The sequence below is a fragment of the Rousettus aegyptiacus genome, unplaced genomic scaffold (genome assembly GCF_014176215.1).
Source record: "Rousettus aegyptiacus isolate mRouAeg1 unplaced genomic scaffold, mRouAeg1.p scaffold_m13_p_3, whole genome shotgun sequence".
Taxonomy (NCBI): domain Eukaryota; kingdom Metazoa; phylum Chordata; class Mammalia; order Chiroptera; family Pteropodidae; genus Rousettus; species Rousettus aegyptiacus.
Window position 1 is genome coordinate 143,438,860 of NW_023416306.1, and position 15,589 is coordinate 143,454,448.

Consider the following 15,589-nt stretch of genomic DNA (forward strand, 5'->3'; position numbering starts at 1 on the left):
CTGACTCTGATGGTAAGTGCAGCAGAGTGACAATTGTTTGCAGCTGCCTTCCAGGGGCTCTCTCCCTGATGACATCCACTATCCAAATTGGAGTTATCAAAAGCATTTCCTGGATGTTTATGAAAGATATTCATTCACGTTGACTGACTGATGATACTAATATAAAGTGCTTTGCAAAAAACATAAGAATAAGAGTTAATCAGAGTGTACGAGACACTCTCAAACTTAACTGTGTGTAAAAATTACCTGGATCCCAGATGAGAAAAAGCTAAAGAAGTTTACCATCAAACCAGTATTATGGAAAATGTTAAAGGGACTTCTAGAAGAAGAAGAAGAAGAAGAAGAAGAAGAAGAAGAAGAAGAAGAAGAAGAAGAAGAAGAAGAAGAAAATGAATAATAAAATGGCAATAACTACATATTTATCAATCATTATTTTAAATGTAAGTGGATTAAATGCTCTAAACAAAAGATATAAGATGGTTGAATGGATAAGAAAAGAAGACCTTTACATATGCTGTATATAAAAGTTTTCAGATCAAAAACACACACAGACTAAAAATTAAGGAATGGAAAAAGATTTTTCACGAAAATGGAAACAAACAAAAAACATTGGAATAGCAATACTTATACCAGAACAAATAGACTTTAAAACAAAGGCTATAATAAGAGACCAAGAAGGGCCTAGTAATTCCACCTATGGGTATTTATCCAAAAAAAAAAAAACAAAATAGAAACAAATTCGTAGATATAGAGGATATTCTGATGGATGTCAGATGTGAGGGGAGTTGAGAGGATAAATGAAGCAGGGAAAGAGATTAAGAAAAATGAATTGAGTCTATGGCCATGCCACCCTGAACATGCCCAATTTTGTCTGATCTTGGAAGCTAAGCAGAGTCAGGCCTGGTTAGTACTTAGATAGGAGACCACCTAGGAATACCAGGTGCTGTAGGCATTAAAAGAAAAAAGAAAGAAAGAAATGCAAATTGGTAGTTACGAAATAGTCAGGGGGATGTAAAGTATAGTGTAGGAAATATAGTCAATGATATAATACGGACTCATGTGTGGTGTCAGATGGGTACTAGATTTATCAGGATGAGCACTTCATAAATTATATAAATGTCTAATTACTATATTATATACCTGAAACTAATATAATATTGCATGTGAACTGCAGTTAAAAAGTAAAAAATTATATTTAAAAAAACCTATGCACTGAGGACACACAAAAGAAAAAATCACCTGGAGCTTGGTTATACTAAAATGCAGGGTCCCAACTCCAAATAAAGGAGTTGCAGATTAAATTGGCTAAATGTATAACCTAGGAATATGCATTTTAAATAAGCATCTCTGCTAATTTTGTTGGAGTCATATAGATTATGTTGTAAGAAGTACTTGCCCAGTGAAACAGGGAAATACTATGTTTGCCTCCTCTCACAACCACATCAAAATTACAATTAAATTACAGAACAGCCATTATTGGGTGTCACCTGAAGTCTAGGTGAACAGAAGTCCTACAACTGGTCATACAGAAGAAGTCACCTTGAGACTGATAGGAGGGATGGAGACATGGGACAGGCTGGTCCCACACCCATGTGTGGCTCTTGAGAATTGGGAGGGATGTCTCAGCTGTGGATGTGCCTCTGGAGGAATGAGGGATCTCGGCCTCACACCAGGTACTCCAGGATGGAGAAGTCTCCTCCACTTCTGGCTGTGAAAACCAATGGAGATTGTGGTTGAGTGAGATGGAGGGTGGCACAAGTTGTAGACATTTCTCTTAAGAGTCCTGAACACAGACTTACTCTCTGATGGACTTGCTTGCTCTGAGCTCCAGCACTGGGGCAGCAGCTTAGAAAGTGCCAGTGACAGAGGGGAGGAACTTAATTATCTGGCTTTGGGGTGATAGCTGGAGAGGCAGCTTTCTCCCAGACAGAAGTGCTGGCAGAATCCATTATTTCTTTGTTGAGCCCTCCCTTCACTCAGCCTGCACACACAGACAGGCACCATATCTGAGTCTCCATCAACATGGCTAACACTGGTGGCCCTGCCCTGGTGATTTTTTGAGACCCCACCCTGCCCAACTTTTGGGCCCACCCAAGCCATTTCCAGTGGTTCTTCCATACAAACCTCCTGTCTTGATTCATGCTACAGACTTCTCTAAAATCTCAAATGTTCACAAAATCCAAACAAACAGCATCTGGACTTGGAGCACCCCATACTTCCTGCTGAACAGCCTCAAGCTCAGCACTACTGTCAGGCAACCTCTGTTCATAGTTTGGCCTCTTGAGAAACCTCCAAGCTTAGCGTGGGTGGAAGACATCTGTGGATTCCTTGGTGACTCTTGCCAGGTGGCACTGGGAAGGCACAGGCTGTGACTAAACTTGGCCTGTGGCAGGGCCCCTCCCTGGAGGCCCTGGAGCTGGCGCTACTCGTGGCTGGCTTCAGACCCAGGCATAGCACCACCCAGGGCTGCATCCAAGGACAACACACCCAAAGGATAGGCTGGGCAGGCACCAGAGCCCTGCTCCACAGGGTCAGCCCCTCACTGACCAGTCCTCACAACCAATCAGCCCAAGGGTCAGTTCCCAGCACTGATGTGCAAGCAGCAACCAAGGCTCAACTGCATCAGGAGGGCGCGCAAAAGCCATACAAGGGATGCACTTGGAGCACCCGGCTCAAGAGACTAAGGAAGACTGCACTATGGGGCCCCAGAGGACATCTACTATATAAGGCCACTCTACTAAGATCAGGAGACATAGTAGCCCTACCTAATACATAGAAGTAAACACAGGGAGACAGCCAAAATGGGGGCAAAAAGAAACATGTCTCACATGAAAGAACAGAACAAAGCTCCAGAAAAAGAACTAAACAAAATGGAGACAAGCAATATACCAGATGCGGAGTTCAAAACACTGGTTATAAGGATGCTCAATGAACTTAGGGGAAGAATAGATGAACTCAGTGAGAACTTTAAAAAACAGATATAAAACATTAAAAAAAGCAGTCAGAAATAATACAATAACTGAAATGAAGAATACCTTAGGAAAAATCAACAATAGATTAGATGAAGCAGAGGACTGAATCAGCTTTTTAGAACGTAAGGTAGAGAAAACACCCAATCAGAACAGCGACAAGAAAAAATTCCAAAAATATAGGCTAGTTGAAGGATCCTCTGAGACATCAAGCATACCAATATTTGTATCATAGGGGTATCTGAAGGAGAAGAGAGAGATCACGGAATTAAAAACCTATTTGAAGAAATAATAACAGAAAGTTTCCCTAATCTGGAAAGGAAATAGACATTCAAGCCCAGGAAGTTCAAACAAGATGCTGGCATAATTTAAATGCCAAAGGTTAAAGACAGAGAGAATCGTAAAAGCAGCAAAAGAAAAGCAGTTACCTATCCAGAAGCTCCCATAAGACTGTCAGCTGATTTCACAACAGAAACTTTGCAAGTCAGAAAGGATCGACACGAAATATCCAAAGTAATGAAAAGCAAGGACCTACAATCAAGATTACTGTACCCAGCAAAGCTATCATTTAGAATCAAAGGACAAATAAAGAGCTTCCCAGATGAGAAAAAGCTAGACTTTATCCACACCAAATCGATATTACAAGAAATGTTAGAAGGACTTCTTTAAGAATAAAAAGAAAAAAGATTAAAAATATGAATAATAAAATAGCAATAACTACATATCTATCAATAATTACTTTAAATATAAGTGGATTAAAAGCTCCAATCAGATGACATGGTGACTAAATGAATAAGAAAACAAGACCCCTACATATACTGCCTACAAAACACTTCAGATAAAAAAAAACACACACAAAGTAAAGGGAGAGAAAAATATTTTATGAAAATGAAAACAGACAAACAGAAAACTAGGGAATCAATACTTACACCAGACAAAATGGATTTTAAAACAAAAGCTATAACAAGAGACAAAGTAGGGCCCAGTAACCCAGCTTCTGGTTATTTATCCGAGCAAACCCAAAGCACTGTTTCGATGGGACATATTAATCATTATGTTCATTGCAGCATTATTTACAACTGCCAAGATATGGAGACCACCTGGGTGTTTATCAATAGATGAAGGGATAAAGAAGAGGTGGTACCTATATACAATAGAATATTTCTCAGCCATAAAAAAGAATGAAATCTTGCCATCTGCAACAATGTGGATGAACTTAGAGGGTGTTGTGCTGAATGGACTAAGTCAGACAGAGAAAGACAAATACCATATGATTTCACTTACATGTGGAATCTAAAGACCTAAATAATCAAAACAGAAACAAATTCGTACAAACAGAGAACATTTTGAAGGCTGCCAAATGGGAGGGGGATTGTGGGGTGAATAAGGGGGAGGAAATAAGAAGTACAAATTAATAGTTACAAAATAGTCATGGGGATATAAAGTTTAGCATAAGGAATGTAATCAATAATATTGAATAACTATGGTTTCAGATGTGTACTAGATTTATCAGGGTGATCATTTCATAAGACATATAAATGTCTAATCACCATATTATATACCTAAAACTAATATAATATTGTATGCCTACTGTAACTGAAAAAAATTTTAATTATTTTTAAAAATTCATAGAACAAAACTCATAAAACTGAAAGAAGAAATCAACAGATTTACAATTATAGTGGAAGACTTGATACTTCTCTTTCAGTACTTAATATAACAAGTAGATAGAAAATTAGTAAAGATGTAGAGGACCCAAACAACACTGAAGACTAACTTGACCTAATTAGCTTTTATAAAACACTCCATTAACATTGGCAAAATAGTCAAGTACAATAAGAATATTCTCCAAGATTGACTATATTCTGGACCATAAACCCAACCTTAAACAAATTTAACAAAATTGAAATTAGCAAAGTATGTTCTCAGACCATACAAAAGTAAACTAGAAATCAATAGCACAAGTTTTTTTAAATAATAAATTCTAATTTTTGCTTTGATTTTAGGAAAAAGAAAACAAAGAAACACTTGCTTATAACTTCTCATCAATCAATTTTTTCAATAAACGTCCATGGCACACTTGACCCTTATTTTATAACAAGGCACTTCCCCCCCCCCCTTTTGGATTTCTAAGATTGTTTTCTCAAATTGTAATTCCTGTTTGAATACGATCTATTCACATTTGGTCCATTTCTCCTTCCTTCATTATTTACTATTAAATAATTATCACCAACATGGTTATATTGGAAGGTCAAAATCTAGAATATTAATCTAGAATCCGTCAATCCCTGAAAATCCATGAAATTTGGTGTGTGACTAGAGCCCTTTTTTGGGTTGGAAGATTCATAGTATTACCGTATTACCAAATGAGTCTGTGATCCAAAAAAGGTTAAGGACTGTTGTCCTGAAAGTGGACAAACTTAGTTGTATTTGCCTCATTAATTTGAAACTTTCACATCAAATAAATAGTTGGAATGTCTACATAGTACAACTGCTTACATGTCTAAGTAGTACAACTGATATGAAGATTATAGCTTTATAGGCTATTAACATTTTATAATCAAAATAAATCTTATTTTAAACCTTCTCAAACATTAGGATTTTGTCTGATGTCTGCAATTTAATATGTAGTATAATTGGATTGTCCTAGAAGCACTGAAACTTCTTTCCCAAGATATATTTAGGAACAAAAGACAGAACCACTGGGTTTTGCTTTAGTGGTTTAAATGGTGTCTGTTTTAAAGATAGGGTGAAACGATAAATTCTAAAAGGTTATAAAATCCCAGCATCAATTCATCTATCAATTAAACACTTATTGAAGACCCATCAAGAAAAATGAGAACTATTGTATGTTTATTGGAGCCTGAGGCTAGCAGATTTGTGAAATATTCAAGATTTATCTAAACATATACACACCTTTGAATTCTCATGGTGGAATTCTCGAGTCATTAACCTCCTAATTGGAGTGATTCCAGTAAAAATCACAGTTAACTATCAATCCATGTTATTTATGGGAACAAAGAGGCTAACTTAAAAAAAAAAAAAAAACTTTGAACATCACTTAGTTAAAGAGACTGAGAGAGGGAGTGTGTTTCAGAAAGAAGCAAAATAATAGGTTTCCAGGTAAAAATACAAATTCTCTATCCATTGATATACACAGAATAATGATAACCTTTTTGGTTAATCATTGTTGATGCTTTTGGATGATCACTGTTAATGGAAGGCATATCAAAGAAATATTCAATATTCTAGCTATATCTAAACAGCTGCTGGTAGTAAGACAAGATGTTCTTTCAAGGCTTTCCAAGCATTTTATTTTAACCATTAACTATGAGGTGTTAAAGGGGTTAATGAGGTCTCAAGTCATTGTCAACTAATTATCTTTAAGTTGTTGTCATCACATTCTGTTATGTGTCTGCCAGCTCCACCACAGGGGGTAAGGAATCCTAGAGTAATTGGTTCAAAACAACAACAAAAACAAAATGAAACAAACCCCCAAACCGGATGGCTTCCCTAGCTGCTGCTTAGTTTGTTAACCTAAACCATTGCTGTCAGCAACACACACATGTGCATGCACACAAACACGCATACTTGCATGCAAAAAGCTTTTAGGAACTTTCATCTTTTTAAAAGGGCAGAGAAAATCAATAAATTGGTAGCCTGGTTAGCAGTAGGGGATGGTTGAAGCAGCATGGGTGGCTGAGCTGTATGAGAAACAGATGTAAGCTCTTTGGGGCTAGGGCAGGTCTTTCTCTTTACAGCCAAATCAACCAGCCAATGGAAGGCAATTAGTGTCCCTTCCATCGGTCACCCATCCATTCCCCAGAAAGGTTATTGGGTTTGTCTCTTGATGCCAAGAGCAGAAAGGAGGCATCCATCCAGCTTGGGAACCTATGATTTAGTCTCACACTTTATCCATGCGGTATTTTTAAAAATGATTCATTTTATGGCCTGAATCTGAAATGCTTTCTTGCTGTTCTGATTTTGTACATTCCACCATCAGACAAGTCTAAATTCATCTGTTGCCATTTACATTCATATCTTTTCTAAAATATTTATTTTTCTGGCCTGGGAATTCTTTTGGAGTTGGTAAAAGACATGGACCTGACACAAATGGTCATTGTCAGTGTGGTTACTTAATCAGTTTTCAATGGAGTTGGATGTTAGAAACTTAAGAATTTGGAATGATTCAACCACTTTGGAAAACTGGCAGTTTCTCAAAAAGATCAGCAGGCATCTACCCTACAACTCAGCAATTCCACTCCAAAGTATTACCCAAGAGAAATCAAAAGATATGTCTATGAGAATAATCATACAAGAATGTTCATAGCAGCATTACTTATAATAGCTCCAAATTGGAAACAACCCAAATGTCCATCAACAGGAGAAAAAATAATCGCGTGGTAGTATATTCATACAACACAGTGCTACCCAGCAATGAAAAAAAAAAAATGGACTGCTGCTACATACGCAACAATATGGAGACTCTCAAAAAATATTAGATTGATCAAAAGAAGCTGATTATCAAAGAGTATATACTATATAATCCATTTATATGAAGTCCATGAAACGGCAAAACTAATCTACAATGATAGAAGTCAGAAGTCAATAAGAGGTTGCCGGCGACAGGAGGTAATTGACTGGAAAGTGTCACAAAGGACCTTTTTTGGGGTGATGGAAATATTCTATATCTTGTTTTGAATAGTGGTTGTGTTTGTAAAAACAACTGACAAAATACATCAAACTGAACACCAAAGACCTGTACCTGGTATTGCATATAAATTATACATTTATATATATGAATATAATTATAAATTATATACAGTTATATATGCTTATAATTATATACATTATATAATTGCATATAATTAAAAATTAAAAAGCTGAGAATTTTGGAAATACAGAGTATGCCACTGGGGGAAAAATAAATGAAAGAGGAAATAAGGAAAATAAAGGGAAACCGATGATGCTGGAGAAGTTAAACTCATTAAGGATAAGAATGTATGTGGATATATGTAGAAATATCTAGCCAGCTACCTAAAATTTTCTTAAGTGCTTACTATGTACCAAGCACTGTGCTAATCACTTTATTACATATCATTATCTCTTGTGACCTTCTCTTTTTCTTTGAGTCTCCAGTACATGGATTTGGATTAATCATGTTCCTTAATTCATCATATTCTCATCATTAGTCTATGTATGGATAGTTTTATTTAGTTAGCTAGTTATTCATTATATGTACTTGCAAGCCCAACATCCAAACACAAACTAGCACCTTGACCATAACTTATTATCTAGTTTTATAATCCTATCTCCCATTCTTCCAGCTTCCCCACATTCAAATTAACCATCATCTCGAACCCTGTGTTCATAATTGCTTTTTTTTACGTACAATTTTATTAATGTTATGTAAATTCTTACACATATAGATTTAAATGTTACTTAACTTTAACTTTATGAAAAAAATGTGTTATATGTAATCTTTTGGGATTTACTTTTTTCACTTTATATTGCTAAGATTCATCTAAATTGTTATGTCTCTGCATTACTTAATCTTTAGTATGCCCCTGTGAAATAGGTACTTTTATCCACATTTATTGAAGATAAAGTTGGAGCTCAGAGAAGTTAGTTAACACACCAAAGCACACACAGCTAGAAAGTAGTAAAGGCAAGATTCAAAACTGAAGCTCTTAACCAGTGTGCTACACTACTTTCTCCATTCTATAGTGCCTGTTATCTACGGCATATCTCTTTCTATACCTATACCTATCGTGGTCCCTATCCACTGCTCTACATGTAAACATAAATATCAGCAGAAAACCTAGATTATAGAGTGTGAAAGAATCAGTCAAGACTATTTAATAATTTAGGGGTCCTTATGCTCTGGTGGAAAAATATATCCATATAACTTCAAGGGCTTTAGTCCCGTAAAATTCAGAATATACATGCAAGTAATGTCTCAGGAAAAGTGTCTGGAGGTATAGTAGCACATACATGAGCATACATACATACACGTGCACATGTACTTTCTGGAGTGTGTCTTAGCATCCTTATTTTATTTAATCGCGTACACTAAAATGGCAAATGCTTGCGCGTTTGTTTAGCCAAGTCTTTTCTCTGCACCTTATAACTGTATACCAGAGACCATGGAAACTGGATCACTCTCTCAGGAAGCCGTTACAGCCAAGCAGAATCTCATTAAAAATCAATTCCTTGGGTCCATAAAGCCAGTTTATTTTATCTTCCTGGAGTGCCTGCTGCTAGCAGTTACACGGTTCCACTGTGTTGCAGTTTTGTCTGTTAAGAACATTGCACAAAACAGCTATTTAAAGATTTTCCATTTTTATGTTAAACTTTATAATTTTGCAGTAGTTTAAGTTTACAGGGTTTGCTTCTCAAGCTGAGGGTATCTTGTTACATGTGTTAGAAGTTGCACTGCCAGTCCTAGAGTCCCACTAATTAAATATTTGCCTTTATAAACTAGATGTTGTCCGATGTGACTGTGCAGATTTAATTGGGCAGCAGGGTCTCCAGAGCTAAGAAAGCCTGATATGCTCAATTTCTGCAATTTCTCGTTCTTTGCTGCTTTCTGACTGTTGTGCCTGTGGCCTCCCCTGGTAATAACACAAAAATCAGGTAGGAAATTTGCTCTTTGTAGTGACTTCAAGTATCTCTAAACATCCTAGAAATCAATATGTATCAGCCAAATTTTATAAATGGGGAGTTGAAAGCACATAGAGATTTAGTGACCTGTACAGGTCACACCCTGAATGAGCAACAGAGGCGGAAGAAATTGGAGAGGCTCCTCTGGTCCCATCTGGAATCTTTTAACTCTTTTGACCTCCTTCAACGGGTTTAAGAGCTAGCTGATTTCAAAGATCAGTGAACTTTCGGGAACAGTACTTGGCAGTGAAACATAGAGGCTTGGATTCCTTAGATTTAAGCCATTCCAGGGTACAGGCTCAGTTTGCATTTTAGAAGAGTCTGTTTTAGTGAGGATGAGAATGCAGAATGGAAAAGTGGATGCTGGGCTGAGACTGAAGTAAGAAGAGGGTTAAGATCACTACAGACATCAAGTGAGCCTTCTACCCTACCTATTGGAACTAAATAAGCATCTCATTAAAAAAAAAAAAATTAGAAGTTGACATTGGCAGGAACCATGTCCAAAATAAACCTCAAAATAACCTTTTAAAATGTTTCAGTATTAAAATGTTTCAGTATTATAGTATTCAGTATTCTAATAATGTTATTGATGCTTGCAATTTTGACAATTTCATTTCTCTTCAAGTAACCATCCTTGGGGCACCATTCTTCAAGATGCCTTATGTAGAACCTTATGTCTATACGATGGTAAATGGTGTTTGAACAAAAAGAAATAGTTGTTCGAATATGTTTGCATAGTTTTGTAACACTTAATCTCTTTCCTGGAGATTCATAGCATATTTGCATTTTAAAGGCTCTGAAAAGTCCCTCGGGGATAAAAATTTATTTTAATGTGTTTGACTCTGGACTTTCTCCACACGTCAGCAAAATAAATGTAGCATCTCTTGAAAATAGAAATAAACAACAGAAGACATTTCAGGGAAATGATCGATCCTTCGACATCAAAACAAATAATTAGTCCTATGTCCAGTTTGCCATAAAAGTTTCCATCTAAATCCAAAGTCACAGAATTCTGTCCCTGGAAAGGAATCCAAAAGCTTAGTCTGATAGCCTCATTTTACAGAGGAGGAGGCATGAAACATTCAATAACTTACCCAAGTCACTTGCTCAGGTAGTAACAGAAAATTGACCATACCCAGGAGCTCCACCTCCCAACTCAGTGCTTTTCTGTGTTACCACTCTGCCACTCAAAGCAACTTTAATGCTTCCCGACCCAAATCATCAGCCAATTTAGAATGGTTTTAGTCGGGGCATGACAACACAAAACTGAAAGGTAGCTGCTACATCAGTGTTCTGCTGCTAATGTTTGCCTAGGATGAGACCAGGCTAGGAAAAGAGTGTGGAGAGAGAGCTCCAAAGACAAGAGCCCCAAGAACTTGAAAAAGGGGGTGCTCTGGGATGGGAGAAGAGTCTTTAAGACTACTACGGCTTTCAGAAAAATTATAGTTCCAGAAAGTGTGCAGTGCCAAACAGACACTGGGGTTGCATAAAGCAAGCAGGAGAGAAAGTTTCCAAACTCAAGGAACTTTTGAGGGTGCAGAAAAGGGAGTTCATTGCAGGGAGACACTAGCCAGAGAATTGTTCCCTAGCCTCATGAACCAGTAGCTTGACTCAGCGCTAAAACAAGCTTCCTGGATCCAGAGCGAAGGCAGATGGATGTGTAGCTTTCAAAGGGCCAGAAAAGGTATTGTCTCATAAGAATGTGTAACTAGAATCGGCTGTATATATCTGAGTCATCTATAAACCTGCTATTTCCCATATTTGTGTACATTTTTTGATAGTAAAGACCTCAAAATTGGCATAAGAGTCTGTATACATTAAAAAAAAAATTTTTTTTTTTCAATTCTATGAACTTTGCTGAAATGGAGCCTAGAAAGAAAGGTTAAGAGGTGGAGCTGGGTGGTGAGGAACAAGAAACATAATTTTTGAAGGAAAAACTGATTCCTTCAGCAGGGTGTTAGAGGGTGGGGTTGAAGGGAGTCTTCAACCAAGCTGAGTCTAAATCGACTGGGAGGTTTTTATCTGGGCCTCTCCCTTGGCAATGTTTTATCACAGTATGGTTTCCATTCTTGGCTGAGAAAAGAACTGAGGTGGAATGGAATTGGCTCCATCTTAGCTCTGACGAGACGGTCATAATAATGGGAGACATCTTTTCCTTATAACTTTGAAAAACATGAAAGCAGATATTGGCTCTGAGTATGGCTGATGGTCTAACTTTATTTCCTGTCAACAGAAATAACTCTGATTTATATTTGGTCATCAACTTCACACACTCACATACAACTCATATTGAGGGAGCACAGAGAGATGTAATATGCAGAGCCGTGATATATGTCTATCCAGCAAAGCTTCCTGGTCCAAAGAAGACCTCAGGGACTAAGAAAGACACTTCAATATTCTCACTCTTCTGACACTCTATCCCCCTGTGCCTCCTTCCAGTGAGGTATATTACATGAGCTTCAGATGAGCTACGTGTTGGCTTTGATCTCTGAGCCCCTCACCTATCCTCTCTGTGATCCAGAAGGTTGGTTGGCTTGTATCCAATAATTATAGTGAGATGCCGAAGGCTGGGAGGCTGATCTATGCTGGCATCTGGCACATTGTTTTATTCTTCTATTATTTGGGTACATGGGAGGACTGAGAGAATTTTTAAAATTCCATTTTCTTCTCAAAATTGATTGATGGTGCAGACTGTGGAAATTGAGTAAATATGCCTTTTCAGTTAATGCCATCTTATGTCATCTGGTTTTGAATTCAGAAGCATTCTTTCCACTGCCCTGTTATACTATATAATTCATTGAATTTAAAATGCCATCAATCATAATGTGTACTATTAATTTATGCACCACTAAAAAAAATATGCTGCCAGTTAAAATAGGACCTAATAATTCCTTACATTTAAATTTTTGTATTTTACTTTTATTAAAAGAATTCGTTTATACTTATTTATATGTATATAATGTATCCTATCTGTGCAGGCATAAAAAAGGAAAATATATGTAAAATAAATTGTCTATGGGTCTCCTAAAAGTTTTTCACATTCCGAGTCCAACTCTTTTAAAACCCACGTAAGACAGAATATTCAATGCCGATGTTATGGTACACGATGCAGTGCGTCACCCCAAAATCATGGTACAAGATTCACGTATATAAAATAGCTTACAAAAATTTCTATTCCTTAGGTTCAATACCAACCTCAGAGAAGTAAGCAAAGTTTAAAATCATCCACACTTGAATTTCTGTGTCAGTGTAAGCAATTCATAGGATCCTAAGTGAGCAAGTTTATTTTGCTTTGAGAGAAACTCTAGAAGCTTCTTTCTTGAAGGGAGTGGCTTTTGATAGGCCTTATCTGTCAGTCTATCAAACCCATGAGGTAATTTCATATTCATAGAAGAGGTACCTGACAATATTTATCAGCCTTTCATTTTAAAAAGTCCCACAATTTCTAATATAAAATGGCTCATTTGTGCCTATTTGGCAAAGTTATTTGGTAAAAAGGAGATTACTGGCTGTCTTTTTCTTTTTCTTTTTTTGTGCCTAAGCTTAAAACAGAGTAGATGACATATACTTTTCCAAATTAGTGTCAAGAATCTTTTTTTTATGACATAATTGTAAAATAAACACAGGATAATTTTTTAGCGGAAAAAACTTATATTGGCATTAACCACTAGAATTATATTTGAAGAAACATTTTATATTTGAATAAAAATTAAAGATAAGCATGCCATTTTGTTTTTGATAGATTAATTGGAATGTATTAAAACACAGAATTATTATGCAATTTATAAGCATTCATATTTTATTTGCTCTCAGGAACTTTAATTTTCGAAACTAGTGTTTCACATGATCTTTTATACACAATCTCATAAAAGCGGTTGTTTTTCCTCCCCACTTGCCTTCAGTCCCTAGGTAGTTAAATCCTGGTGATTCTGTCTCCGTCCAGCAGAGTGCAGTACTGCACATCTTTAGAAGCACATTCCTTTTTCAGGTTGAACCCACATTAACCCGAGAAAGCACACTCCACGTTGAGTGTCCCCGGTGTCAGGCTCCGGTCACAGTCCTTGGCAAGGCCAGCAAGGCCACGACGAGTTGGCTTAATGGGGCCAGGTGGCAGAGTTGACGCCTCCTCTTTCTAGTTCTGTGGAACGTCTTCTCCCAACCCTGGGATGTGCAACACAGGAAAAATGTGAGGGTCTGGGACTAAGCCCCACCGCTTGACTGCTCGAGTTCACCTTTGCAAAAAGTTCGAGCGAATGTGGTTAAAATGTGACTTATCTGCGTCCCAAATTTCTGCACTAGATTGCCTTTCCTCCTGTTTCTTGCTCTGATGCAAGACAACAAAGAGATGTGGAGGCTTTGGTCCTATCCCGGCATCCTCTAATCCAAAAACTGCCTCTCCATCCTACTGCTGCCCAGAGCTTTGTTTCCTTCATACAGTAGTTGGACAACTTCATACAATAGTTGGACAAACTAGAAATGTCAGAATTCCCAGGGGACTGACCAGCAGGAGTGCGTCTCTGTTCCTTTGAACTTTCCATTAAAATGGAGTGCTTTGGGTAACAATCCATCTAATGTCATTTCTATTATTCGGTTTAAAGAAAATGTTAAATTAAAAATTTTCCAAGGTTCTTAACAAGGTGATAGAGGTTTGAGAATGATATATTCTAACCTTGTGCATTGCTTGAGTCTGTAGAAGCACTAGAAACACCACAGAAAGGAATAGACTCTAAAGGTGTCATCGAAGTCTAGCCTTAGAACCCCTGAGACAGCTTGTCATTAGAAAGGGGTAAACTGTCCAGGCTGTTGTTATTTTTTCCAATACTATATTATATGTACAATTTCGGGAATAATAGTAAAATGGACACCAGTGTATCCACCTCCCAGTTTAAGCAATAGGATGTCACTAGTACCTTTGATGCCATTTACCCTTCCCTTTCTTCCATTTGCCTCCCCCTTTCTCAGAGATAACCATGCTCCTAAATTGGAATCACTTCTTGGCTTTTCTTCACAGTACAATTCCCTGTCTATTCTGTCACATTAGTCTAGATGTCTACTGCTGCTCTAAAATCACCCTGTCTAAACTATGGAAGCTTTGTAAGTAGATCTTCATTTGTGGTGAGTCAAGAAGGATTCCCCCTCCTGCTGCTCACTTCTCCAACCCATTCTTCTTTTTCAGGGGTGTCTTGTCTATTCTTGTTCCTTCATAAGATTAACTTTAATATCGATAGAGAATGAGAAGTTGAGTGCTTTAGAGTGGCCCCTCAGTCTGTCAGGTGGGTTTGAACTGTGGCTCTCAGATACCATCTATGCTGCCTGAGGCTAGTTACTTAACCTCTCTGAGCCTCAGCTTCAACTATGACATGCAGATGATAATAGAAGTAATAACAGCAGATAACAATAGGACTGTTGTGAAGATGACTGTTGTGTGGTAATACAGGTAAGGTGCTTAGAACATTGCCAGGAAGACCTCACAACTGACTTTGAATAGCAGAGAGCTTTTGCAGTCAAACTGACCTCAGCTCTCACCAATTATGTCACCTTGGATCAGTTTCTTTATTTTTCCAAACCTCTGTTCCTGCATTTGCAAAATGGGGATGATATTAAGGTTGGAAAAATTAAATGAGAAAAGCAAGAGAAATTGCTTAGCACGTTGTCTGGTATGTGGTGAGTGCTTAACAATTTCATTTAAGCATTTTGATTAGATTTAATTTTAAAAGTGAATTGTACCTTAATGCTAAAAACTGTCCCTACCCTCACTTCTGAGCATCTATTAAAATACTTGTGCAGGAGTCACCGGCAGAGAATGCTGGTAGTGAAGAGAAAGAAGTGTCCCAAACCACCTTGCGTTCTTGCAGCTTTCCTTCATTTTCATCTTTTTGAGGTGCAAAGATCTCAAGAGGAGAAACTTCATAAATTAAGGCTAAACTCTCCTTCTGAGGCCCTTTCTCTGGTCCCAT

At 37.4% G+C, this 15,589-nt stretch overlaps 1 pseudogene; it reads left to right on the forward strand.

The window, feature by feature from the left end:
* The first annotated feature begins 833 nt into the window (after positions 1–833).
* Positions 834–952, forward strand: LOC118601483 (annotated as a pseudogene).
* Positions 953–15,589: the final 14,637 nt, after the last annotated feature.